Source organism: Lutra lutra, chromosome 6, assembly GCF_902655055.1.
Source record: "Lutra lutra chromosome 6, mLutLut1.2, whole genome shotgun sequence".
NCBI classification, from domain to species: Eukaryota; Metazoa; Chordata; class Mammalia; order Carnivora; family Mustelidae; genus Lutra; species Lutra lutra.
This window is the reverse complement of record NC_062283.1, coordinates 26079916-26105240: the sequence shown is the minus strand read 5'-3', so window position 1 is coordinate 26105240 and position 25325 is coordinate 26079916. Positions and strand designations below refer to the sequence as shown.

The following is a 25325-nucleotide window of genomic DNA, read 5'->3' as shown; positions in this document are numbered from 1 at the left end:
AACAAACTGAGGGTTGATGGGGGGAGGGTGGTTGGGAGGGGGGTGGGATTATGGACACTGGGGAGGGTATGTGCTATGGTGAGTGCTGTGAAGTGTGTAAACCTGGTGATTCACAGACCTGTACGCCTGAGGATGAAAATATATTATATGTTTATAAAAAATAAAATTAATAAAATTATTTCCAGTAACTTGCTATATTGATCAAGCTATCCCTTAGCTACTTAAAACATGCAGTGGAGTAAATATCCTTTCTGAAGTGCCACAATTACTTGGATTAATTCACTATAGGTTACTTTAAAAGAGCAGATTTTTATAACTTTGGGATGCTTCAGTAGGAAATTGTTGAACATTTTAATGAAAAATTCATATGGTTATATTAATAATTCATGTTGCATTACTACAATAAATGTTAATAATTTTAAGCATTTTTTTAAAAAAGAAATAATTTTCTCTTGGACATGTTACAACCCAGAAGAAATATCAAGTGTAGATATGTGTTTGGGGTCCACAGAGGAGATCAAGTTTCTAGATATTGTTCTCCAAGTCATTGACATACAGGAGATTTTGAAAGCCATGGGACTGAATGGGATCATATCAGAAGAGAAAGTTAGTGAAGACTACCCAAGACTAAGCCCCAGGACTCCAACATTCTGAGATTGAGGAAAGGAGGAGAAGGAGCCAGGGAAAGATAAAGAAACAAAAAGTATTATTGCAGAAAGAAAATGAAAGAAGTGTGGGACACAGAAGTTGAAAGGGGAAAGAATTTTAGAAAGCAAAACTGTCACCCAAAGATGGATTCAGATAAGGAAAGAGAAGTGACCTGTAATTGGAGGACAAATTGGAGAACACTGAACACCTTGACAGGTGCAGGCTCAGCAGAATGGTGGAGGCAGAAGATGACTTGGAGTGTGTTAGTTATTTCTTGCTGTGTAACACACTGCCACAAATTGATCAGCTTAAAACAGTACAGACTTATAATCTCACAGTTTCCAAGGGTCGGGATCTGGACACGGGCTGGCTGGGTTTTCTGCCCAGGGTCTCACCAAACTGCATTCAGGTGTCAGCCAGGGTTAGAACCTCATTCTGAGCTTAGCTCCTCTTCCAAGCTCAGTGCTTACAAGTAGAATTGCATTCCTTGTAACTGTAGGTCTGATACTCAGCTTCTAGAAGCTTCCCACTGTTCCCTACCATGTTGCCTTCACAACATGGACTTTGCTTCTTCTAGGCCAGCAGAAGATTCTGGCTTTCAATCTCTGACTTCAGGAAAGGCCCAGTCCTCCCTTACAGGGTGCTCTTAATGGCCCAGACCCACCCTGAATAATTTTGCCTTTTAATGAATTCAAAATCAATTGATTAATGATTCAATGACAGGAATGAAATCCCACCATATCCACAGTTCCATTTACATGCACAGGAAGAAACTGTGAGGGTGTGTGCATGAAGCGGGTAGAATTTACCAGGGCCATATTAGAACTCTGCCTAGGACAAAGAAGGATTGAGAGGTTTGGAAAACACTGATTTAATAAACTAATGATACCTCTGCTCCATCCTGAGTACCTTACCCAAGTGCCAAACTCTCCTTATTATTGATCTCTAGAACGACTTTATGAGGCAGGTCCTATTATTAGTCCCATTTCACAAATGGGTAAATTAGGATTCAGAGAATTTGATGACTTCTTAAAGTCATGCTACTATTAAGAGCACCAGAGTTCAAATTAGATCCATTCTCCACCAGAGGTCCCTTGTATGGTGTTGCCTTATTGAAGACAGTTATAAATAAGGATGAAATGAAGTAAGTCTATGGCCAGAGCTCTTTAGGAACACAGGCACAAGTGATATGTAAGATACTCAAAGTTCAAATGTTGGCCTCGTCTTTGTTCCACCCTCCTTCTTTGGTCCCCTCTTCATCCTTCATGGCTGTACCTCTCTATTCTCCAACTCCTGCCACATCTCTGGGATCAGCTCTCTTTGTCACCTTCTCATTAACATAGGGCCTCTATATCATACATGGGTTACTAGGACAACCATGAAAATTTCCCTGGCCTCTAGGTCCTTTTAAAACCCAGCTGGTGGGACACCTGGGTGGCTCAGTTGGTTAAGCAGCTGCCTTCGGCTCAGGTCATGATCCCGGCGTCCTGGGATCGAGTCCCACATCGGGCTCCTTGCTCCTCGGGGAGCCTGCTTCTCCCTCTGCCTCTGCCTGCCATTCTGTCTGCCTGTGCTTGCTCTCTCTCCCTCTCTCTCTCTCTGACAAATAAATAAATAAAATCTTAAAAAAAATAAATAAATAAAATAAAACCCAGCTGGACCAAAGAATCTTCTCTAAATATCATATGGATTCTTTTTGCATCCTACCCAACATGCTTGCTCTGTCTGCCTCCAGAGCTACGACTCCTTCCTGCCTGGCTGCTCTGGGACGTGTTTTATGCCTCAGCCACCCACAGCCTCTGACCAGGAACCATTCCAAAACCTGAAAAGAGTAATTGTTAGTTGACCAGACAAACTAAGGGGAGCTAAATCATTCTGAGAGCACTAGAGGCGGAATCTGTAAATGCTTGCTCAGGCTTCCAGGGCCAATATAAATCCAGATATGGGATCCCCTGCCCCCATTATGGCTCCATTCTGAGACTGTATTGAGAATGCCCACAGTTCTTTGCTCCTCCTCCCCATGAAGCCCCTTTATTTGAACCAGCTCAAGGGGGAATAAACACCTACTCCTAGTCTCCCAATACCCAGAAAGAGGACTCATGCTTAATTGTTAGCTCAAAACTAAACCTCCCTTGATAAGGTAAGGGGAAATGGGGGGATATTTTTTAATAGGTACAGAGTTTCAGTATGGGAAGATTTTAAAAGTCCTGGACATGGTTGGTAGTAATGGTTTCACAACAATATGAATGTACTTAATGCATTAAGCTGTAAACTAAAATTAGTTAAAATGATAAATCTTGTTATGTGTGTTTTTAAAAGATTTCATTTATTTATTTGACAGAGAGAGAGATCACAAGTAGGCAGAGAGGCAGGCAGAGAGAGCAGGGGAAGCAGGCTCCCTGCTGAGCAGAGAGCCCCGATGCGGGGCTCAATCCCAGGACCCTGAGATCATGACCTAAGCCAAAGGCAGAGGCTTAACCCACTGAGCCACCCAGGCACCCCTCTTATTATGTGTATTTTACCACAATTTATAAATAAACAAATAAACGTCCATCCTTGCTTTCTATATTCTTTCTCAACTAGCCCCTTCCAATCCTGTGCCATCTCTAACCACTTGCTCACAGTGGCCTTCTTGTCCCTGACCTCCCCTCTGAACTTACGGGCCTCCAAGCCTTTTCTTCTGCTTGTCCATCCACCTTGAAGCTGGACACATTCTACTCTAATTACTAACATATTCTTTAAGACTCAGTTTAAGACATTTATTCCATGAAACCCTCCTAAATTGTTCCCCCTTGGAAAGTGACTTTCCCTTACTTAGAATTAATTACTTAGTCTTCGCACAGATCCTCTTTTCCACTATCACACACTTGCTACTATCTCATCTTGGATGTGCAGGTTCCACACATATCTGTATGTACCAGAAAACACTACAGTAAGATTATAAGCTTGCTGAGGGTGAGGATTTATTCCTGAATAATCTGCCAATATCCACTCATTGAAGGTTTGCTATGGCTTACTTTGGGGAAACCCCTCAAAAAATGGCCATGATCTTAGCACTCAAGGAACTTTTTAATAAAAATTATTGTGATACATATACAAAACAAAATTTACCCTTTTAGTTATTTTAAGTGTACATTTCTGTGGCATTAAGTAATTCACAATTATCTATCTCCAGAACTTACTCATATTCCCAAACTGAAACCTATCAAGCAAAAATTCTACATTCTTTCTTCCTCATTCTATTTTCTGTCTCCCTGAGTTTGGCTAGGTACCTTATATAAGTGGAGTCATATAATACTTGTCTTTTTGTGACAGGCTTATTTCATTTAGCAAAATGTCCTCAAGGTTCATCCACGTTGTAGCATGTATCAGAGTTTTCTTTCTTTTAAAGGACAAATAATGTCCCAATGTATGGAAATACATTTCGTTTTCCATTCATCACCAGTGGACATTGGGTTCTTTCTTTTTCCTACTGTAAGTAATGCTGCTACGAATATGTACAAATATCTGTTAGAGTCCCTGCTTTCAATTCTTAGAAGTAGAATTGTTGGATCATATGTTAATACTGTGATTAGCGTTTTGAGGTCAAGAATCCTCTAAGTATCCAAGGACACAACCAGCATGTATGAAACCTTCAAGACTAACTAGCAGAAAGAGGTTTCTAATTGGTCCCAGAACATGGTAGCCATGCAAAACCTGACTCTACCACAGGGGTGACCTTGAACACATACCTTAAACATGAACCCATCAATACAAATACAGTCCATATAAAGTGTTACATTTCCCATTCCAAGATTCATATTGCCCTCACATTTTAGCATCTCTAAAATCAGCATGTGTTATATTTGGTAGTATACCATATTTTAAAGTTAACATTTTTTCCCCTTAGTGGGACATAAAAGATTCATGCACTCTTACAAATAGTGGATCCTTAGGGTCCAAATACAGCACCAGGTAGGTGAAAACAGATAGCACCCTAAGCAGAGATTACCTGCACTTTCCTTCATTATGTTGTACAGTAATGACTATAAAAAGGTAATCAAAGGTCAAGAAAAGAGAAACCATGAGGGGTTTGATCCACTAAGGAAGGTTTCTTGGAGGAGAAAGGATTTGTGCTAATCATTCAGAATGGATAACTCAGGATAAACTTAGGATAGAGGGGAAAGCATTTGATAGAGAAGAGCCTACCAGATCAAAAGCAAGGAGATAGGAACAATTAAATCCTAATTAAGGGTGAGTAGGAGGAAGGAATATTATCATGAATACTGGCTTAATCAAATTTCTGAAGTGAGATAAATGAAATAAGTGAAACAGAGAAAGGCAAATACTGTATGATCTCTCTTATATGTAGAATTTTTTTTTAAAGACGAAAATGAGCTCATAGATACCAAGACTAGATTGGTGATTATCAGAGGTGACAGGTGGAGGTGTGTGAAATGGATGAAGGGGATCAAAAGTTACAGACTATAGAATATTATCCCTCCATCAGAAAGGATGAATACTCAAATTTTGTATCAACATGGATGGGACTGGAAGAGATTATGCTGAGTGAAATAAGTCAAGCAGAGAGAGTCAATTATCTATGGTTTAGCTTATTTGTGGAGCATAAGGAATAACACAGAGGACATGGGGAGATGGAGAGGAGAAGGGAGTTGGGGGAAATTGGAGGGGGGGTCAAACCATGAGAGACTGTGGACTCTGAGGAACTAACTGAGGGTTTTGGAGGGGAGGGAGTGTGGGAGGTTGGGTGAGCCTGGTGGTGGGTATTGTGGAGGACACGTATTGCATGGAGCACTGGGTGTGGTGCATAAACAATGAATTCTGGAACACTGAAAAGAAATTTAAAAAGTAAGTTAAAACATTTTTAAAAGGTAGCCATAGTCAGATAAGTTTAAAAAATGACAAATAAAGAAAAAAAAAAAACGAAGTAGGAATAGGACTAACTAAACACGTTAAATGATCTGAGAATTCCTGCAAGGATGTGCGTTGCATATTCAGTCTTCAAAACAGGGAATAATGATAGTGATAAAGATGTAATTCTAAAATATACCACTGTTTACATCTTTAAAAAAAGTTACAAACTTCCAGTTATAAAATAAATAAGTCACAGGATATAATGTACAGAATGTAACTATAATTAATAATACTGTACTACACATTTGAAAGTTGCTGAGAGTAGATTTAAAGTCCTCATCACAAGAAGAATAAATGTGCAACAGATGTTAACTAGACTTTTGTGGAAATCATTTCACAGTAAAACAAAATTTCTTTTCTTTCTTTTTTTTTTTTAAGAGAAAGAGAGAGCTGGAGGAGATGGGCACAGGGAGAGACAGAATTTTAAGCATGCTATACTCTCAGTCTGAAGCCCAACATGGGGCTTGATCTCATGATCCTGAGATAATGACCTGAATGAAATCAAGAATCAGACACACAACCAGCTGAACCATCCAAGTGTCCCAACAAAATTTTTGGAAAAAAAAAAAAAAAGAGCAGTAAATAAACAAATAATTCAATTAAAAAATAAAAACTTGAACAGACATTTCACCAGAGAGGATATATAGATGTATATAGATGACAAGTACATGAAAATTTGTTCAACATTATTAGTCATTAGGGAAATGCAAAATAAAGCCACAATGAGATATTTGAGATAATACTATACATTAATTAAAATAGCTAAAATTTAAAAAAAATAATGAAAATACCAAATGCTGGCAAGGAGGTGGAGATAGTGAATCTCTCAGCCATTTCTGGGAAATACAGAATGGTGAAGCCTCTCTGGAAAATAGCTTTGCACTTTCTTATAAAATAAAACATATGCTTACTCTAAGGGGCCCTCATCAGCATCTATCCCAGAGTAATAAAAACATGTTCACACACAAACTTGCACACAAATGTTCACAGTAACCTTACTTGTGATAATGAAACCTCGAAACAACCCAAATGTCCTTGGAACCATGAATGGCTAGACTAAAGTACATCTGTACACTGGGACACTATTCGGTAATAAAAAGGAATGAACAAATGATACATACTACAGCTTGAATGAATCACACAGGCTGAATTTAAAAAGCCAATCTTAGACGATTACATTACATACTGCATGATCCCATTTATGTAACTTTAAGGAGGTGACCAAAGTATGGAGATGTTATATATATATACATATATATATATATATATGTATTCATTTATTTATTTCTAGGAACCAGGGACGCAGGTAATATGACTATAAAGAGGTAGGGTGAGAGGGTTGTTTTGTGGGGAAAAAACAGCTCAGAATGTGCTTACGGTAGTGGTTACATGAATCCATACATGAGATAAAAATGCATAGAATTATACACACACACACACACAGATGAACATACATAAAAGAGTACAGGTAAAATCTGGTGACATCTGCTTAAGATCTCTAGTATAGTTAACCATATAATGTCAGTTTCCTGGCTTTGTTATCATACTGTAGTCATCCAAGGTGTTTCTATTGGGAGAAGATAGAAGAGTATTAGGACTCTGTATGATTTTTGCAACTTTCTGTGAGGCTATAATTATTTAAAAATAAAGTTTTCTCTTTTGAGGATTTTACTTCTAAGTAATCTTTACAGTCTACACAACTTTAAGATCAAGATTCTCATGCTTTATTGACTAAGCCAGCCAGGCATCCTCAAAATAAATTTTTTTTGGAAGAAAATCTAGAAGCTAATTACTAGATAATCAAGAATCTATAAATTATACCAAGATCCTCTGAGTCAAGGACTATCTCATAAAGAAGTGATACCTTCTCTGAAACTCCAGAGAAAAGATTGCTCTTCATGTAAGCTCTATTGGCTTCTGCTGAAGCAAAGCCTTCTGAGTTGGTCCAAAGTCTACCTGCAGGAAATAGGAACTTCCTACTTACCAATCCTAGTATTAGTAAGAGTCAATGACAAAAGGCCTTGAAGGCTAGAAGAAGAGAAAGGCAGGACCTGGAGATGTGTGAACGGGGATCTGGCTGCGTAAATGTATGTGCATGTGTATGTGTCTGTGTTCATGCATGAATATGTGGAGGTTATGGTGGAGGGAGTTGCTGAGAAAGAAGCTACCAGTTACTTATTTTCTTCAGGGTTGTCTCCAGATAGATAATGGCTGGACTGATCCAAGATTACAAATGCAGTCCCTTGGTGCTGATTTAGTTCTGTTACAAAGCTATGAATGTTCTCTAACCCCCGCCCCGGGTCCAAAGGAGGCTGGGAATAAAATTAGAGTGGATCCATACTAGTCCCTTGATAACCCACAGTATAGGTGTGTGATCTACTATCATAGGGGAAATTCCTGGTGAAATGGAAAATTGGGCTTCTGAATCATATAAGACTAGACCTGAATTCTGGCCTTAATGCTCATTAGCTATGGGGCCAGGAGCACTTGATTTAACTTCTCTGGGCCACAGCATTATACCACTTAACATCAGTTCATATTTTTTTAGCACTTTCTATATGAAAGGCACTATGCGAAGCACTTACCTACTTCATAACTTTTTTGTTTTTTTAAAAGACTTTATTTATTTATTTGACACAGAGAGAGAGCACAAGCAAGGGGAGCAATGGAGGGAAAGAGAGAAGCAGGCTCCCCACTAACCAGGGATCCCAATGCAGGGTGCAGAGTTTGAGCAGGACCCTGAAATCATGACCTGAGCCGAAGGCAGATGCTTAAGTGACTGAGCCACCCAGGCACCCCCTTATAACTTTCTTGAATAATTTAAATGAGGTTATAAATCTTAAATTGCCTGGCAGAATACACATATCAAGAAAACAATAAAGTCTTTACTTAAATATTATCTCTATTACTACAGGAACCAAGATGAAAAAGAAAGCACACTTCTCATTTGAGATTGGTACTTTCTCTGAAAATAGATTTTCAAATGCTGATTTTCAAACGGTGAAACAAGCCCAACTAACACCAAAAGTCATTAAATGTGCTCTGCACTGGACATTAGTCATGATCCCCAAAAATTTTAGCACAAAGAATCCATGCATTTGCTGGCACATGTATTGAGGTTAGATTGCTCCTTAAGATACTCAAAAGAGTAAGTAGTTATCTTAGTGTTAGCAATTAAAAAACACAGAGCTATTCCCATTCATCTAACTATGCAATGATGTATCAAAGTAAATACAAAGAATATAGTTAAGTAAAAATGAAAGGAACATCAATGAGATGTAGACCTGAAATAAGTTAAATTACATAAATAAGGGTTTGGCTGAATTGTGGAGTAAAATGCCAAATAAGATCTGATGTTGATGCATGATCTATGACATAGGAGAAGGGTTGATTTGGAGGAATTTTATAAAAGATGGCTGTTAATTTAGGACTTTAATCCTCCTCAGACTTGCTAAATATGAATCCAGGGTATGCTGACTTCTGCATACTAATGTTTTGTCCTTGCTTTTAGCTTGGGAGCTGGAGTGTGACTTCAAACATTGAGGGTGGTGGTGTGTTGGTGAAGGTAATGGTGATGGTGATGGTGGTGATAATAGTGATGTTGATGGTGGTGATAGTACCATATATGTGTGTGTGTATTAGTTATAACCAGCACCTTAGACTGAGACAAATGACATGCCTAACTCTCATTAAAAGGACCCCAATAGATAACTACAAAATACCAATGTAAACAGATGAAATTCAGAGATTTCCAAGAAGGTCTTCTCCTTCAAATATTCTATCCCTTCCCCCACCTCTTTCATCTTCTTCCCTGGAGCTCAATGAAATCTTTGGATTTCCAAGTTCAATTTTGCCTTATAGTTTTATGAAACTCAACATATGTTTTCAGAGGTCGTTTGCAGCCACCTTGACTTGGGTCTGACTGTTTCTCTATCTGGAGGGAAATAAGATAAATGCATAATTACATAGGGACCCCCATTTTCCACTTTGCCCCATGTCACTTTATTCTGTGGAGATACAGACATGGTTTTTGGGGAGAACATTTGAAATCAAACACATCTGTTTGAATTCATTTTGCACATAGAAGTTCCAAACCCTAAGTAAAATGGAAAAACTAATTTTTTGTGGTTTTCAAAGCAAGTAAAATGGCCCAAATCACTTACATTTCTTAATCCCTAGTGGGACCACTAGGTTGTTGATGTTCCATGGGAGTCTTTTCCAAATCAGTTACTTCCATAATTTGGTCTTCTAATTTTCCTCAGCTTTTCCTTCAGCATTCTTGTTGGGTCTGAAATGTCTGGATACATCTTACATCTCTGATCTCAACTAAATCTGTTGTCAAAAGTGGCTTCCCAATTTGTTTTTTAAGTTATATTTTAGACCCATTAGCCCAAAGAGAAAACACCTGGAAATCAAGCAAGTCTTAGAAATTCACGGAGGGGGGCGGGGAAGGAAATTCATTGAGAAGCTCCAAAACAAAAAATTCAAATGAGCTTTATTCTTTAGCTGAGGTTTAATTTACCAAAGTTAATTCTCAAAAAAAAAAAAAATGTATTCCAACAGTCCAGAGTGCAAGTACACTGAGGTTTACATATCAAATACTGAAAAGAAACTTTGAATTACGACTGCTTTTCCCTCTCCACTTTTCAGAAAGACCAAACAAACAAATTAACGAAAAAATCAGAGGAAAATAATGTATGCTGGGATTTTGTAAGGGGAATTAGGAAGAAAAAAAAATACACTTTCAGGGAATTTTCTAACATCCATACATGATAAGCCCAATCTCTTGTACCTTCTATTGTTCTATTCATCGAGCTTTATAAAGAGAAAAGCTGCTCAGAGCAAGAACTGGCAAGGAATTACAAAAATCTTCAAACAGGAAAACAAAAGTCTACTGCTGTGTAACAAATCAACTTCAATGTCAGGATAGAAAGATCCTTTTCTTTGTGGGGCTGGCTCTGCATATTGCTGAACTCTCGTCTGTTCTTGGGTCCAGTCCTGAGATGATTACTGAACAGCTCTATTTTGGTACTGCAAACTCAGTCTGTTTTAAGTTGAAATCATTACCTCCTAAAGTACCACTCTTCTTTAGTCTTGCAAGTAACAAAAATGCATTAAAAGTGGATTAAGAGAGGAGGAGTCAAGATGGCGGAGAAGTAGCAGGCTGAGACTACTTCGGGTAGCGGGAGAGCAGCTAAATAGCTTATCTAAAGATTGTAAACACCTACAAATCCAACGGGAAATTGAAGAGAAGAAGAACAGCAATTCCAGAAACAGAAAATCAACCACTTTCTGCAAGGTAGGACTGGCGGAGAAGTGAATCCAAAGCGACGGGAAGATAGACCGTGGGGGGAGGGGCCGGCTCCCGGCGAGCGGCGGAGCAACGGAGCAAAATCAGGACTTTTAAAAGTCTGTTCCGCTGAGGGACATCGCTCCAGAGGCTTAACTGGAAGCCCAGGCAGGGTCAGCGCGGCCTCAGGTCCCGCAGGGTCGCAGAAGGATCGGGGGTGTCTGAGTGTCGCAGAGCTTACCGGTATTAGAACGGGGAAGCCGGCTGCAGAGACAGAGCCGAGGAGTGACTCTCAGCTCGGGGTTGCCTTGAACCGGTCTCAGGCTCGGTCAGCTCGGAGCGTGGCCGGAGGCCAGGGTGGCGGGAGTCTTAGGGCGCTGTTCTCTGAGGGCGCACTGAGGAGTGGGGCCCCGGGCTCTCGGCTCCTCCGGGCCGGAGACCGGGAGGCCGCCATCTTTATTCCCGTCCTCCGGACTCTACGGAAAGCGCTCATGGAACAAAAGCTCCCGAAAGCGAACCCGAGCGGATGACTCAGCGCGGCCCCGGGTAAGGGCGGTGCAACTCCGCCTGGGGCAAAGACGCTTGAGAATCACTACAACGGGCCCCTCCCCCAGAAGATCAACGGGAAACCCAGCCAGGACCAAGTTCACCTACCAAGGAGAGCGGCGGAATTCCAGAGGAGAAGAAAGCAAAGCACGGAACTCATGGCTTTCTCCCCATGATTTTTTAGCCTTGCAGTTAATTTAATTTTTTTTTCTTTTTCAATTTTTTTTTTCTTTTTCTCTTCTTCTGCTGAATTTTTTTTAACTTTTACCGTTTTCTTTTTTTAACGTTTTTTAAATAATTTATCTAATATATATATTTTTTTCCTATTTTATATTTTTTCTTTATCGGCTTTCTTTCTTTTAATAGTTTCTTTTTTTTTTTTTTTTTTTTTCTTTCTTTCTGAACCCTTTTTTTTCCCTTTTCTCCCCCCTCACAATTCGGGATCTCTTCTGATTTCGCTAAAGCATATTTTCCTGGGGTTGTTGCCACCCTTTTAGTATTTTACTTGCTCCTTCATAAACTCTTATCTGGACAAAATGACAAGGCGGAAAAATTCACAACAAAAAAAAGAACAAGAGGCAGTACCAAAGGCTAGGGACCTAATCAATACAGACATTGGTAATATGTCAGATATAGAGTTCAGAATGACGATTCTCAAGGTTCTAGCCGGGCTTGAAAAAGGCATGGAAGATATTAAAGCAACCCTCTCGGGAGAGATAAAAGCCCTTTCTGGAGAAATAAAAGAACTAAAATCTAACCAAGTTGAAATCAAAAAAGCTATTAATGAGGTGCAATCAAAAATGGAGGCTCTCACTGCTAGGATAAATGAGGCAGAAGAAAGAATTAGCGATATAGAAGACCAAATGACAGAGAATAAAGAAGCTGAGCAAAAGAGGGACAAACAGCTACTGGACCACGAGGGGAGAATTCGAGAGATAAGTGACACCATAAGACGAAACAACATTAGAATAATTGGGATTCCAGAAGAAGAGGAAACAGAGAGGGGAGCAGAAGGTATATTGGAGAGAATTATTAGAGAGAATTTCCCCAATATGGCAAAGGGAACAAGCATCAAAATTCAGGAGGTTCAGAGAACCCCCCTCAAAATCAATACGAATAGGTCCACACCCCGTCACCTAATAGTAAAATTGACAAGTCTTAGTGACAAAGAAAAGATCCTGAAAGCAGCCCGGGAAAAGAAGTCTGTAACGTACAATGGTAAAAATATTAGATTGGCAGCAGACTTATCTACAGAGACCTGGCAGGCCAGAAAGAGCTGGCATGATATATTCAGAGTACTAAATGAGAAAAACATGCAGCCAAGAATACTATATCCAGCTAGGCTATCATTGAAAATAGACGGAGAGATTAAAAGCTTCCAGGACAAACAAAAACTGAAAGAATTTGCAAATACCAAACCAGCTCTACAGGAAATATTGAAAGGGGTCCTCTAAGCAAAGAGAGACCCTCAAAGTAGTAGATCAGAAAGAAACAGAGACAATATACAATAACAGTCACCTTACAGGCAATACAATGGCACTAAATTCATATCTCTCAATACTTACCCTGAATGTTAATGGGCTAAATGCCCCAATCAAAAGACACAGGGTATCAGAATGGATAAAAAAACAAAAACCATCTATATGTTGCCTACAAGAAACTCATCTTAAACCCGAAGACACCTCCAGGTTTAAAGTGAGGGGGTGGAAAAGAATTTACCATGCTAATGGACATCAGAAGAAAGCAGGAGTGGCAATCCTTATAGCAGATCAATTAGATTTTAAGCCAAAGACTATAATAAGAGATGAGGAAGGACACTATATCATACTCAAAGGAACTGTCCAACAAGAAGATCTAACAATTTTAAATATCTATGCCCCTAACGTGGGAGCAGCCAACTATATAAACCAATTAATAACAAAATCAAAGAAACACATCGACAAGAATACAATCATAGTAGGGGATTTTAACACTCCCCTCACTGAAATGGACAGATCATCCAAGCAAAAGATCAACAAGGAAATCAAGGCCTTAAATGACACACTGGACCAGATGGACATCACAGATATATTCAGAACATTTCATCCCAAAGCAACAGAATACACATTCTTCTCTAGTGCACATGGAACATTCTCCAGAATAGATCACATTCTTGGTCCTAAATCAAGTCTCAACCGGTATCAAAAGATTGGGATCATTCCCTGCATATTTTCAGACCACAATGCTCTAAAGCTAGAACTCAATCACAAGAGGAAATTTGGAAAGAACCCAAATACATGGAGACTAAACAGCATCCTTCTAAAGAATGAATGGGTCAACCAGGAAATTAAAGAAGAATTGAAAAAATTTATGGAAACAAATGATAATGAAAACACAACGGTTCAAAATCTGTGGGACACAACAAAGGCAGTCCTGAGAGGAAAATATATAGCGGTACAAGCCTTTCTCAAGAAACAAGAAAGATCTCAGGTACACAACCTAACCCTACACCTAAAGGAGTTGGAGAAAGAACAAGAAAGAAACCCTAAACCCAGCAGGAGAAGAGAAATCATAAAGATCAGAGCAGAAATCAATGAAATAGAAACCAAAAAAACAATAGAACAAATCAACGAAACGAGGAGCTGGTTCTTTGAAAGAATTAATAAGATTGATAAACCCCTGGCCAGACTTATCAAAAAGAAAAGAGAAAGGACCCAAATAAATAAAATCATGAATGAAAGAGGAGAGATCACAACGAACACCAAAGAAATACAGACAATAATAAGAACATACTATGAGCAACTCTACGCCAACAAATTTGACAATCTGGAAGAAATGGATGCATTCCTAGAGACATATAAACTACCACAACTGAACCAGGAAGAAATAGAAAGCCTGAACAGACCCATAAGCAGTAAGGAGATTGAAACAGTCATCAAAAATCTCCAAACAAACAAAAGCCCAGGGCCAGACGGCTTCCCGGGGGAATTCTACCAAACATTTAAAGAAGAACTAATTCCTATTCTCCTGAAACTGTTCCACAAAATAGAAATAGAAGGAAAACTTCCAAACTCATTTTATGAGGCCAGCATCACCTTGATCCCAAAACCAGACAAGGATCCCAACAAAAAAGAGAACTACAGACCAATATCCTTGATGAACACAGATGCAAAAATTCTCGCCAAAATACTAGCCAATAGGATTCAACAGTACATTAAAAGGATTATTCACCACGACCAAGTGGGATTTATTCCAGGGCTGCAAGGCTGGTTCAACATCCGCAAATCAATCAATGTGATACAACACATTAATAAAAGAAAGAACAAGAACCATATGATACTCTCCATAGATGCTGAAAAAGCATTTGACAAAGTACAGCATCCCTTCCTGATCAAAACTCTTCAAAGTGTAGGGATAGACGGCACATACCTCAATATTATCAAAGCCATCTATGAAAAACCCACCGCAAATATCATCCTCAATGGAGAAAAACTGAAAGCTTTTCCGCTAAGGTCAGGAACACGGCAGGGATGTCCGTTATCACCACTGCTATTCAACATAGTACTAGAAGTCCTAGCCTCAGCAATCAGACAACAAAAGGAAATTAAAGGCATCCAAATCGGCAAAGAAGAAGTCAAACTATCACTCTTCGCAGATGATATGATACTCTATGTGGAAAACCCAAAAGACTCCACTCCAAAACTGCTAGAACTTGTACAGGAATTCAGTAAAGTGTCAGGATATAAAATCAATGCACAGAAATCAGTTGCATTTCTCTACACCAACAACAAGACAGAAGAAAGAGAAATTAAGGAGTCCATCCCATTTACAATTGCACCCAAAACTATAAGATACCTAGGAATAAACCTAACCAAAGAGACTAAGAATCTATACTCAGAAAACTATAAAGTACTCATGAAAGAAATTGAGGAAGACACAAAGAAATGGAAAAATGTTCCATGCTCCTGGATTGGAAGAATAAATATTGTGAAAATGTCTATGCTACCTAAAGCAATCTACACATTTAATGCAATTCCTATCAAAGTAACATCCATTTTTTTCAAAGAAATGGAACAAATAATCCTAAAATTTATATGGAACCAGAAAAGACCTCGAATAGCCAAAGCAACATTGAAAAAGAAAGCCAAAGTTGGTGGCATCACAATTCCGGACTTCAAGCTCTATTACAAAGCTGTCATCATCAAGACAGCATGGTACTGGCACAAAAACAGACACATAGATCAATGGAACAGAATAGAGAGCCCAGAAATGGACCCTCAACTCTATGGTCAACTCATCTTCGACAAAGCAGGAAAGAATGTCCAATGGAACAAAGACAGCCTCTTCAATAAATGGTGTTGGGAAAATTGGACAGCCACATGCAGAAAAATGAAATTGGATCATTTCCTTACACCACACACGAAAATAGACTCAAAATGGATGAAGGACCTCAATGTGAGAAAGGAATCCATCAAAATCCTCGAGGAGAACACAGGCAGCAACCTCTTCGACGTCAGCCGCAGCAACATCTTCCTAGGAACATCACCAAAGGCAAGGGAAGCAAGGGCAAAAATGAACTTTTGGGATTTCATCAAGATCAAAAGCTTTTGCACAGCAAAGGAAACAGTGAACAAAACCAAAAGACAACTGACAGAATGGGAGAAGATATTTGCAAATGACATATCAGATAAAGGGCTAGTGTCCAAAATCTATAAAGAACTTAGCAAACTCAACACCCAAAGAACAAATAATCCAATCAAGAAATGGGCAGAGGACATGAACAGACATTTCTGCAAAGAAGACATCCAGATGGTCAACAGACACATGAAAAAGTGCTCCATATCACTCGGCATCAGGGAAATACAAATCAAAACCACTATGAGATATCACCTCACACCAGTCAGAATGGCTAAAATTAACAAGTCAGGAAATGACAGATGCTGGCGAGGATGCGGAGAAAGGGGAACCCTCCTACACTGTTGGTGGGAATGCAAGCTGGTGCAACCACTCTGGAAAACAGCATGGAGGTTCCTCAAAATGTTGAAAATAGAACTACCCTATGACCCTGCAATTGCACTGCTGGGTATTTACCCTAAAGATACAAACATAGTGATCCGAAGGGGCACATGCACCCGAATGTTTATAGCAGCAATGTCTACAATAGCCAAACTATGGAAAGAACCTAGATGTCCATCTACAGACGAATGGATAAAGAAGATGTGGTATATATACACAATGGAATACTATGCAGCCATCAAAAGAAATGAAATCTTGCCATTTGCGACGACGTGGATGGAACTAGAGGGTATCATGCTTAGCGAAATAAGTCAATCGGAGAAAGACAACTATCATATGATCTCCCTGATATGAGGGAGAGGAGATGCAACATGGGGGGTCGAGGGGGTAGGAGAAGAGTAAATGAAACAAGATGGGATTGGGAGGGAGACAAACCATAAGTGACTCTTAATCTCACAAAACAAACTGAGGGTTGATGGGGGGAGGGGGTTGGGAGAGGGCGTGGGGTTGTGGATATTGGGGAGGGTATGTGCTGTGGTTGTGGGGTGTGTAAACCTGGCGATTCGCATGCCTGTACCCCTGGGGATAAAAATATATGTTTATAAAGCTGTAAAAAAAAAAAAAAAAAAAAAAAAAGAAAGAAAGAAAGAAAGGATGAATACCCAAGTTTTGTAGCAACATGGACGGGACTGGAAGAGATTATGCTGAGTGAAATAAGTCAAGCAGAGAGAGTCAATTATCATATGGTTTCACTTATTTGTGGAGCATAACAAATAGCATGAAGGACAAGGGGAGATGGAGAGGGGAGTTGAGGGGAATTGGAAGGGGAGGTGAACCATGAGAGACTATGGACTCTGAAAAACGATCTGGGAATTTTGAAGGGGTGGGGGGTGGGAGGTTGGGGCACCAGGTGGTGGGTATTGTAGAGGGCACAGATTGCATGGAGCACTGGGTGTGGTGCAAAAATAATGAATACTGTTATGCTGAAAAAATAAAAAAAAATTAAAAAAATGTAAAGGAAATAAAACCCAATTTATTGGAAAAAAAAAAAAAAAAGTGGATTAAGAAAAATGGGTTATCTTAAGGATACAAAAGAAATCTTGTAAAACCCAAGGACAAGAATTATGGTTGAGCCCCATGAAGGATAAGAACACAGAAATGGAAAGCATCTAAAACCAGGGCAGTCCTTCTGCCCTTTTCCATTTTTCTGTCTGGCAGCCCATAGTTCTCTTGTCCCTGCTTCTCTTAATTTCTCTGTCTCTCCCTTTCTCTTTTTCATCTCTCTCTCTCTCTCTTCCATCTTTCTGTTTCTCAATGCAAAAGAATAGCTGATCCTCCATTCCCAAAATTTTATATTCTCCCAGTTTAAGTTCTACCTGAGACTATTTAGTGACTCCAATTTCAACTCTCAATATTTAGGAGGGAAAAATCTTACTGAATAGCTCAGTTATGAAGTTAAATATAAACATATTTATATAAGATAGATGGGTGGATGGATAGATAGATGTAGGAGATAATGTATATATCTTTATATAAGACCCTATGAGATATATTTATATATAGATCATATATCTATATCTATCTACGTACCTATATCTATATCTATCCCAGGGTGCCATTTCCTTGACACTATAGGTGGTATAATATAATGGTTGAAGCACTTACTATTTGTATGACCCTGATCAAGTCACTTACCTCCTTGTGTTTTAGTTTCTTTGTCTATAAAATAGTAAAATAATAGTGCATATCACATAAAATTGCTATGAGGATTAAGTGAAATGATGCATATAAGAAATTAGTCACAGTCTAAGCACAGAATATGCCATAATAAAATGTTATTTATTGCTATTATTTTACAATTATTTTGAGTCAGTTGTTTGGCAGTTGCCTGAACACAATTTCTCAAGGAAACATTATATGTGGTTGTTGGAGTCCCATTCTTTCCAGTCAGCTAAAGCTTTAAAAGTTCAATACTCCGAGGTCCCACGAGCCCATTAAAAATTATGCTTTGTTACATCAATATTTTATCTAGCTCAGTGTCCCACCTGTATAACTGCATAACAATATAGTACCAACACATTCTCTTTAAATTCTCCTCTAGTTTATTTTCTAGAAGATTCCAGATATTTCAAATGTACTCACCAACATCCCTCTTCTGCTTGTTGAATCAAACTCCTGATTTGATGGCCACACACTGTAAATCTATCTGTGGTCATAAGAAAGAACCTTGTCATTATAGTTCTATAGACACATACCCTCATGAAGAACACGTCTGCCTTATCAAGAATGACAGATGTTTATGTCCCCACATTACCAATGTTCACCCCATCCCAAACGTATAATGACTCCGACATCACCTCAGTGCTTACTACTTCAGAGTCACATGGGTTTTCACACATACATGGAGAGAATGTACCTAATGATTACATACAGGTTTTAGAATCAAATTGTCCAGTTAGCCTCCTTTCCATCACAAACTAGCTGTGTGACACTGATCCTCACAGAGATGTGGTAAAAATTAAATAAGACAATGTATTTAAGGCCTTGGAGATTTCCAGCTCCTAGAAATAACAAAATAGTTTATACTAGACTAACTTTCCTGCCAGCATCAATTATAAACTTCAAACAAAAGATAAACTACAACCATTTGGAGGCACTAGAGAGGGAGCAAAATAGGCAGAAACTGGAGAAGATTCAACTCTTGGAAAAGAAAAAAAATTAAAAAGACAAGATGAGATCCCCATTTATCCAATTTTTCCCCCCTCTGGACACTCCTTCACAGTCTACATGGGGAGTAGATCTCAAGCAAAGGCCACAGTCTTATTGAGTTAAAAAACCAAAGATCATAGTTTGAAACTGCCACAGTGGCTAAAAATTAAGGGGGTGCAAAATTCCATAAAGGAAAGATTTACATGGGGTATTAACTTCCTGTCAGAATAGAACTTTAAATGTTTATAAGAACATAATCCAATCTAGAATTTCTATACCATGCCATTCACAATGTCCAATATACAATCAAAATTTTGTAGAGATTAAAAGAAATAGAAAAATATAATCCACAGGCAAGAGAAAAAGCATTCAACAAAGCAGATTTGCAAATGACCTAAAGTTAGCAAATAATAGATACATTAAGAAATTTGCAGAAAAAGATGGATATACAGATCAAGATCTTTTACTTGAGCACAAGCTCAAGATCTTTTACTGGAGCACAAGCTCAAACAAATGTTTTTAGTTTATCTTGTTGGAATAAAAAATGTAGTTAAAATAAAATTCCAGGGGCACCTGGGCGGCTCAGTGGGTTAAGCCTCTGCCTTCAGCTCGGGTCATGATCTCAGGGTCCTGGGATCGAGCCCCATATTGGGCTCTCTGCTCAGCGGGGAGCCTGCTTCCCTCCCTCTCTCTGCCTGTCTCTCTGCCTACTTGTGATCACTCTCTCTGTCAAATAAATAAATAAAATCTTTATAAAAAAATAAAATTCCACTACTTTTTTTTTCTTTCTGTGAAACCTCTGCTTCCTGTGTGAGGCAGCTGTAGGCCATTTTAACTTCATTGACCATTAAGTTCTGTTGATTCTGCCTACTAGATATGTCTCAAATGTCCTCTCCTCTTTACCTGCATACTTCAACCCCCAATCCTTCCTGGTTTGTTGGGAGGGCTTCCTCACTTACCACCCATCCTTCTGACTCACTCCTCTTCCACAAGACTACCAGTATGAGTTTTATAAAATACCCATCCAGCGTGGCACTGTCATTCCCATAAGATTAAGTCTAAACTCCTTAGCAGAGTGATCTAGACCCTGCAGAGCTATCTAATCATATCTATCTACCTCTACTCTTGGCTTACATTCTTTATTGCAAGCATGTTAAATTATAGTACTTAAAATTCCCTGAACATGCTTTTCTGTTCTAAGTCTCTGTGCCTTTATACACACTGTTCCCTGTCCTGGATCCTTCTTTCTCCACCCCTAAAATCCACCTAATAAAAACCCCTTCTTCTTTCTTCTCTCTTCTCTCTTCTTCTTCTTCTTCTCCTTCTTCCTCTTCTTCCTCTTCTTCTTCTTCTTTCTTCTTTCTTCTTTCTTCTTCTTCTTCCCCTTCTTCTTCTTTCTTCTTTCTTTTTCTTCTTCTTCTTCTTCTTCTTCTTCTTCTTCTTCTTCTTCTTCTTCTTCTTCTTCTTCTTCTTCCTTCTTCTTCTTCTTCTTCTTCTTCTTCTTCTTCTTCTTCTTCTTCTTCTTCTTCTTCTTCTTCTTCTTCTTCTTCTTCTTCTTCTTCTTTCTTCTTCCTTCTTCTTCTTCTTCTTCTTCTTCTTCTTCTTCTTCTTCTTCTTCTTCTTCTTCTTCTTCTTCTTTTCTTCTTCTTCTTCTCCTTCTTCCTCTCCCTCTTCTTCTTCTTCTCCTTCTCCTCCTTCTCCTCCTCCTTCTTCTTTTCTTCTTCTTTTTTTTTGTATTTCCGAATTTGTATTAACCTCTTTAGTCCAAATACACAGATCAATGATCATGAATATGATGTTTTTTCTTTTTCTTTCTTTCTTTATTTAAAAAAATTTATTTCTTTTCAGCATTCCAGAATTCATTGTTTATGCACCACACCCAGTGCTCCATGCAATACATACCCTCCACAATACCCACCACCAGGCTCCCAAACCTCCCATTCCCCTTCCCTCCAAAACCCTCAGTTTGTTTCTCAGAGTCCATAGTCTCTCATGGTTTGTCTCCCCCTCCAATTTCCCCAACTCCCTTCTCCTCTCCATCTTCCCATGTCCTCCATGTTATTCCTTATGCTCCACAAATAAGCGAAACCATATGATAATTGACTCTCTCTGCTTGACTTATTTCACTTATTTCACACTTTCAGCATAATCTCTTCCAGTCCCGTCCATGTTGATACAAAAGTTGGGTATTCATCCTTTCTGATGGAGGCATAATACTCCATAGCATATATGGACCATATCTTCCTTATCCATTTGTCCGTTGAAGGGCATCTTGGTTCTTTCCACAGTTTGGTGACTGTGGCCATTACTGCTATGAACATTGGGGTACAGATGGCCCTTCTTTTCACTACATCTGTATTTTGGGGGCAAATATCCAATAGTGCAATTGCAGGGTCATAGGGTAGCTCTATTTTTAATTTCTTAAGGAATCTGCACACTGTTTTCCGAAGTGGCTTCACCAAATTGTATTCCCACCAACAGTGTAAGAGGGTTTCTTTTTCTCCACATCCTCTTCAGCACATTTTGATTTTGGCCATTCTAACTGGTGTAAGGTGGTATCTGGTGTAATGTGGTTTTGATTTGAATCTCCCTGGTGGCTAGTGATGATGAACATTTTTTTATGTGTCTGTTAGCCATTTGTATGTCTTCTTTGGAGAAGTGTCTGTTCATGTTTTCTGCCCACTTTTTTGACATGGTTATCTGTTTCATGTGTGTTGAGTTTGAGGAGTTCTTTATGGATATTGGATATCAGCCCTTTGTTTGTAGTGTCATTTGCGAATATCTTCTCCCATTCTGCGGGTTGCCTCTTTGTTTTGTTGACTGTTTCCCTTGCTATGCAGAAGCTTTTGATCTTGATGAAGTTCATTTTCATTCTTGTTTCCTTTGTCTTTAATGACATATCTTGAAAGAAGTTGCTGTGGCCAATGTCGAAGAGGTTACTGTCTATGTTCTCCTCTAGGATTCTGATGGATTCCTGCCTCACGTTGAAGTCTTTAATCCATAAAAATCCCTTCTTAATGTACACATCAACTTCTTAAAGCCCTATGACACATCATTCAATACAATTACATAAAATACTTTAAAGGTAACATTTCTGAGCTGTTTCAGCCTGGTGCAACATTTAATGGTATCATACAGAGTAGCAAATATTGTTGGTTTCCACCCAAAATTTGATCCTCCTTTTCTTCCTTACTAAAAGACAGATACAGTTTAGTTTTCCCACATTCCCTGTGCTTGGAAGTAGCTAGGCCCCAGCTCCATGGGGGAAAACCAACATTGGTCCAAATCATGATTTAAGCATGGGCTTTGATGAATTCTGGCCAATACAAAGAGAATAGAAATCTGCAGAGATGTTTCTAGGAAAGATTTCTTCAATTCTTAAAGGGAAATACACAAGGAAGAAATTATTCTTTTCCTTCTACTGAATATTATCTTCTATTGAATTTATCCTTCATAGAATAAACCACAACTTGTTAAGAAGACAATGGAGATGATAGAACCAGAAATTGAAAGACAGTTGGGTCCTTGACAATATTATTGAGTTGTAGATTTAACCAACTCTGGAATTGACTTACATCTAAACCTATTGGTGCAAGATATGACAAGTTTCCTTATCATCTGTGTTTTGAATTTATTGTTACTTGTTGGTCCAGATTGAGTCATATGCTTGTGTAAACTATTATCCTGATCAGAGATGGGAATGTGTTGATTAATTTATTCTAAACTTTATGCCCCATCCCCAGGACTCTCATGGGAAACAGTTTTATACAAAATTCTTGGATGCATGGGGTGAGATAACAGGAATATCAAGTATTTGTTAAGAAAATAATAGTAGATGTTGGGGAAGAAACCACAGTGTCTTCTACAGGGCATGAAGAACTGGTAAATAGGATTCATCTACTTTATACAAATGTTGGTATCTTATGTTTTCATTATCATTCAACTTAATATATTTTCTAACTCTCTTGTGGTTTTTATATGGATGTATAGATCATTTAGAATAGTGTTTGTTACCTTCTAAATATTTGGGGATTTTCTAGCTATCATGTTGTTCTTATTTTCTAAATTAAGTGTCTATGATGTCAATCTTTTAAAATTTATTGCAACTTGTTTTATGGCATATGGTATATTTAAGTGAATCTTTCATTTGCATTTTAAAAATGTGTATAATTGGATGTAACATTTTATATAAAACACTACAATTAAGTGAGGGTGACTAATAGTATTATTAAAGTCCTCTATATCCCTACTCACATTTTTGTCTAACTTGTTCTGTAAATTACTGAAAGAGTGGAGTTAAAATGTCCAACATTTCTCTATTTATTTCTATTATTTTTGCTTCAAGTATGATGAGGATTTATTATTAGATGCGCAGTAGGATTTTTTGTCTTGGTGAATAAACCCGTTTATAATAATAATGTTCCTCTATATTTCTGGTAATTCTTCTTGTTTTGACATCTACATTGTCTGGTATTAATATAACCACACCAGCTTCCTTATTGGCATTGTGTATTTTTTCCATCATTTTATGTTCAAATGTGTCCTTGTATATAAAATGTGACCCTTATAAAGAGCATGTAATTGGTACTTGTTTCTTTATTTTATTTTTTTATGGCAGAGAGAGTGTGTGCACTTATGTGCACTTGCATGCACGTGCATAGGGGAGGAAAGGACAGAGGGAGAGGGATAGGCAGACTCCCTGCTGAGTTCAGAACCTGATAAGGGCTTGATTCCAGGACACTGGAATCATGACTGGCAGAGATGACCATAACATCATGGGATTCATGGAACTTGGGACAAAACTCTTGACAAAACTGTGAAGTTTAACTTCCAATGTCTTTAATGTCCTTTTCCTGTTCTGTGGCATTCCCAGGAAGCACCTATATAACCAGCCAAATACTACTTTTTGAGTATTTATTCTGTGTTATCTTATAAAAAAGAACTTACCATACAACAGCAGTATTTCAAGTCAGGAGATAATCTGCAGTACAGTATCTGCAGTAACTGCAGATATTGGTACAGTATCTGTAAAGATGGTAGCCCCAAATTCCTCCTACCCCTGAATGTACATGCTATTACATCCATCAAGAGGTGGAGTCTATTTCCTGTCCTCTGGCATTATAACTTGTTACAACCAATAAAATGCAGCAGAAATGGTACATGAGTTCTGAAGCCTAGACCTTCAGAGGCCTTACTTTCTTGGATTTTTGAGATATTGTGTTAAGAAATCTGACAAATTTGCTGGAGAGATCACAGAGAGAGACAAAGTCCCAGCCAGTCCCCAAGCCCAGCTGTTTCACCAGAGGTATTAGCCATGGAGGTGAGACTAACTTGGATCATTCAACACAACCAATCCTCCACATGACTGTTACTTGTGAATAAACACAGGTGAGACCAATAAAAGTACTGTCCAGCTTAGCCAGGACCATATTTCAGAATTGTAAGTAAATAGTGATTATGTTAAGCTACTAAATTTGGGGTAGTTTATCATACTACTGATAAATAACTGATAAAGGAAGTAAAGAAATTAATTTTAAATGTAGCAAAGCTAGGATTTTAAGGACTGAATGCAAATTTGGTCACTTTATTTTTTCCTACAGAGAATCAGAAAGAGGGCTATATCTCTACAAAGGAATTGGCCCATTAGCTAGCACTAATCCATTTATTGTCAAGTATCTGATGGTTACTACATAGAGCACAAAAAGTAGAAGACAGGGGAGGAGTCAAGATGGCGGAGAAGTAGCAGGCTGAGACTACTTCGGGTAGCGGGAGATCAGCTAAATAGCTTATCTAAAGATTGCAAAAACCTACAAATCCAACGGGAGATTGAAGAGAAGAAGAACAGCAATTCTAGAAACAGAAAATCAACCACTATCTGCAAGGCAGGACTGGCGGAGAAGTGAATCCAAAGCGACAGGAAGATAGACCGCGGGGGGAGGGGCCGGCTCCCGGCGAGCGGCGGAGCAACGGAGCAAAATCGGGACTTTTAAAAGTCTGTTCCGCTGAGGGACATCGCTCCAGAGGCTTAACTGGGGTGAAGCCCAGGCGGGGTCAGCGCGGCCTCAGGTCCCGCAGGGTCGCAGAAGGATCGGGGGTGTCTGAGTGTCGCAGAGCTTACCGGTATTAGAACGGGGAAGCCGGCTACAGAGACAGAGCCGAGGAGTGACTCTCAGCTTGGGGTTACCTTGAACCGGTCCCAGGCTCGGTCAGCTCGGAGCGTGGC

The 25325-nt window shown here is 38.9% G+C and overlaps 1 long non-coding RNA gene across 1 annotated transcript; it reads right to left on the bottom strand.

Moving 5' to 3' along the window:
• Positions 1-180: 180 nt before the first annotated feature.
• On the bottom strand, positions 181-25325 carry LOC125103198 (uncharacterized). Its single transcript, XR_007128310.1, has 3 exons — positions 25287-25325; positions 3477-3556; positions 181-1327 (listed from the first exon to the last, which is right to left on the bottom strand). It is a non-coding gene; the product is annotated as an uncharacterized LOC125103198 (long non-coding RNA).